Raw genomic sequence first — 4178 nt, 5'->3', positions numbered from 1 at the left:
AGAGAGAGAGAGAGAGAGAGAGAGAGAGAGAGAGAGAGAGAGATCGAGACCCCCTCAGGTCCAGTCTCATGTTTCTCCCTCAGTGTTCCCAACCTCCTCCCTCCTTCTCTCACTAGTTCATCTGTTCCTTCTCTCCCACCTCGCCCTCCTGTCCTCTCCTCCTCTTCCTCTCCCATCATTCCATTCTTCTCTCGCTGGTTCCTCCTCTTCACTCTCTCATTCCTCCCCGGAGAGCCTTCTCACCGCAGCAGTTGAGGCGTTCGATAGAAGCTTTTAGTTTACATCTGCAGCTCACAAGAGCTGACCTGACACCACGGCCGTGTGTGTGTGTGTGTGTGTATTCTGTGTCTCACTTTACTGTTTACCGGAACCAGTGACACTAAGCTGCTATTTGCTGTGGTTAGCACATCCAGTGTGTATGTACGTACAGTATGTGTCTTTCAGGTGCGTAAGGCAGTGTTAAAGGAAGAATACGGATTCTTTACTTCGGTCGTTATTTTTGTGTTGTTTTTTTTCCAGCATATTTCGGTACTTCAGCACAGGTTTTGATACTTTGTGCTTCACACAATTCATTCAGTTCTCCAAACATCTGTAAGTTTGATTTCCAGCTGTAGCTGTGAAGCATTAGAAGTCATCGTGTGTAAAGTGTCCTCAAAGCAAGAAGTGAACAGAAAGAAGTTAAGACATATGAAAAACCGTCATTATGGTCTTCATCTAACGCTCCTTTAACACATCATGTGACGAACACTTCCGTCAGAAAAAGCAACCAAAACAAAGCTTAACATTGTGATATTTGTTCTCTCTGCATCTATCTGTGATGGTTGTGTTTCCATAGAGGTGCATGACTTATATGTTGCAGTGAAGAACGAGGCCACAGAGGGAAATGTGACCGAAGGGTTCAGAATCTTGTTAGAAAATATACTTTCACTTTCCTTGAATAATTCACTCAGACAATAGTGTGATAAATGAAGTGCCCATATATTAAATATGCTTATACGTATATTTTTATCTCTTATGTGCACATTTACTGTGCTTACACGTAGTATTGTGTGAGTGTGTGCGCTGCTCCTCTGCAGACAGCATTAAATATTCATCCTCCTGCTCGTATTTCTCCTCTCTCATCTGTCTATCCACCCTTCGCGTCCTCCCTTCCCTTCTTCCTCCTACTTTTCTAAAGCATTCCTTCCTTCCTTCCTTCTCTTGCCATCTTTTCTTTCCATCGTTTGCTGTTTGAAAGGACATGAAGTGACATGACAAGTGTAAGGAGGTAGTAATAGATAGGAAGGAATGTTAAATTAGGCTAAAGGAATTGAAAAGGAGAGTGAGTTGACAGACTTCTTCTCCTCTATCGATCAGTTCTGGACCCCCCCCCCCCCCCCCCCCCCCCCCCCCCCCCCCCCCCCCCCCCCCCCCCCCAAAAAAACCCCAGGGATTTGAATCCGTCGCTCTGTTCTGGGTATAGAGTTCAGGTCCTGTGGGGCGACTGTGTGTCTCTTGATGTCTCTGCATGTGTTAAGATGTGTACATCTGTCTGTGTTTGTGTAGTTCTGTTTAAGGTACGATCATATTCTCTGATTATTCAGGTGTGTGTGTGTGTGTGTGAGTGTGTGTGTGACAGACAAGAATAATGTGCCGTCTGCTCTGTTTGTTGCTCTGGTATCACATCCACACGTCCTCTGGGTGTCAGTGTTTGTAAGCAGGAGACTTAAAAAGGAATTGAACCGGGTTCTGTTAGTGTGTGTGTGTGTGTGTGTGTGTGTGTGAACCTATCCGAGCACAGCGAAGGGGAAATTTCAGCCCAGTTATTGATTTGGTCCGGCCCGTTTCAGGGTCAATGTGATGTCAGCGTTTGTATTATTATTGCTTTTATTGTCTGCTGCTTTTAATTCAACACAACACGATGACATCAAACCTCATTGATTCCTGTGGGTGGACGAGCTGCTGCATATCAAAATAACAACAGGACGCAGCAAAAAGCACTTCAATCAATAGAAGTGCAGGCGTTGAACACAATGAAACTGATGATTACCAACAGAAAGTTCAGTAAACTTGCAGAAATCCGTCTTAGTGCTGAACATAAGACTCTACGGCATCTCGGAGGGAAGGGTGTTGTGCTTTTGTGAGTGTATATATATCTGTTAAGGGGTTGATTTTTCGCTGATATAGAGTACTTTTCCTCAATGGTGTAGATATTGTCCTCACGACCTGTAACTCTTTCACCACCGGTGTTACGGATTGTCTCATTCACTCTCCCTCTACCTGTCTGTCTGTATAAATGTCCTTCGCCCCGTCTGTCTGTCTGGCCGTCTCTCTCTCGTCTCGTCTCTCTCTGGCGTAAACTCTCTCTGGCCGTCTATCTGCGTCTGTCTCCCGGTCCGTCCCTCTGCCCGTCCGTGTGTCTCTCCGCCTCAGTCCTGCTGCCCGTCTCTCTTTCTGCCCGTCTGTCTCTCCGGAGCCTCTCTGTCAGGATTACATGGTGTCAGGTTGGCCAACATGGACACCGGTGGTGGGGAAACAAAATGTTCCTCTCTGCACAAAGCCGCTCTAATCCCTCATCCCCCCCCCCCACCCACACACACACACACACAGCAGAACCTGATTACAGAAAGCTGGTGAACGGGCATTAGGACAGACAGACAGGACAGCACTGCATCTCTCTGTGCTGGCTGATTAACTGACTGATTAGTTGATTGGCTTTTTAACTCACTGACTTTGCTAACTGACCCAGTTTACCTGTTTTCTAATTGGCTGATTTGCTGCTGTCCAGGTGAGTGAAAGCCTGGCTGACTGCCTGTCTGATTCAATGACTCGATAACTTAAGCCAGTGGCGCTCGAGCCTGATGGCCAGTTATTTAGTCATCTAGTCAAGTAACTGCTGACTGTCTCACTTTTAGACCTGAGAAAACACGACCACAGTTAGCAAGTTACACGTCATTATTACGCCTCGATAAAGCCAATGCCATCAGCTCAACAGCCCACAATAAATCAATGGTTCAGTGTTGTATTTGTTGAAACCGTTTGAAAGAGTGTTCATGTTTGTATCGAGCAGTGTTACTATTATGTTGTCTTCTCTCTGTCATATAAATGTCAGTATGTGAAGCAAATTAAATGAAATGTTTAATGTTAAAGAATTATTTTCTGCTTATTGAAGTTTACATTTCTTAATCGTTGTCATGTTAAACATTTCTCCTCCTGTGTACGTCACTCAGAACGGTCAAATAATTTAGTCTTGAACCTGAAGATGAAAATAAACAAATAGTTTGGAGTCGATTGATCATGGTCCACCATCAACATTATGACTCCACTGATCAAACATGTAACTTGTTTAATGTTGTAGTGCTATAAATCTTGTATTTGAGTTTTAATGGTCTTTCTTTTTTCTGTTCTGTCATTTCAGCCTTAACCGCCTACACGTACCTCACCATCTTTGACCTGTTCAGGTGAGTGTGTTCTGCATCGGCTGTGACATGAGTGTGTTTCCTCTCATGAGCTTTATTCACACATGATTGTACATTTTAACACAGAGAGAGAGAAATAAACCAGAATTTAATGAATAATCCAGCTTCTTACATGTGAAGATGTCATGCTTTATTTGTCTAATATGATGACGAATAGATTTCCTTTTTCTTTTCTTATTTTTATGAAACTGTGATACATTCCTGATCATTTTTGATTGTGTAACAATGTGTGAGATGTGAGACGACACTCGTTGTCTGCTCAGCTGTGTTTTGCTTTTTTTTTTATGGAGAATTTCCACTCATGAAAAATTCATTCTGAGATTATAATGAATAAAAGATAAATGACAGAAGAAGTGAACTTTAGCTGACCTCTCTGTTGTTCTACCATTTGTCTTTTATCTGAAACCTGTGTTTCCTCCCTCAGTTTGATCACATGTCTCATCAGCTCCTGGGTGAGCATGAAGAAACCAAGTCAGGTGTACTCGTTTGGGTGAGTTCACCATAATCATCTTTCTGTCATGCCGTGTTTATCTATATCGTCAAAGCTCCATCTGTGTTTGTTTATGTGCTCTCATTCACTGCTGTCACACACACACACACACACACACTGTAAACACAGATGTAGCATTGACAGAAAAGCTTCAGTTACTGTTGTCTGGCTCAGCCGAACGGCTTTTATGAGAGAGAGAGAGAGAGAGAGAGAGAGAGAGAGAGAGAGAG

At 43.5% G+C, this 4178-nt stretch overlaps 1 long non-coding RNA gene across 1 annotated transcript in view; it reads left to right on the top strand.

The window, feature by feature from the left end:
- The first annotated feature begins 2339 nt into the window (after positions 1–2339).
- The window catches only part of LOC116378044 (uncharacterized), a 4744-nt gene continuing 2905 nt past the window's right edge, over positions 2340–4178 (top strand). The window contains exons 1-2 of the long non-coding RNA XR_004212264.1: positions 2340–3440; positions 3883–3948. This is a non-coding gene — a long non-coding RNA (uncharacterized LOC116378044). The remainder of the gene's footprint in view (positions 3441–3882; positions 3949–4178) is intronic.

Source organism: Anarrhichthys ocellatus, unplaced genomic scaffold, assembly GCF_004355925.1.
Source record: "Anarrhichthys ocellatus isolate YVR2014 unplaced genomic scaffold, GSC_Weel_1.0 scaffold2002, whole genome shotgun sequence".
NCBI classification, from domain to species: Eukaryota; Metazoa; Chordata; class Actinopteri; order Perciformes; family Anarhichadidae; genus Anarrhichthys; species Anarrhichthys ocellatus.
Note: the sequence above shows the minus strand (reverse complement) of the source record. Positions and strands in the feature narration are given on the sequence as shown.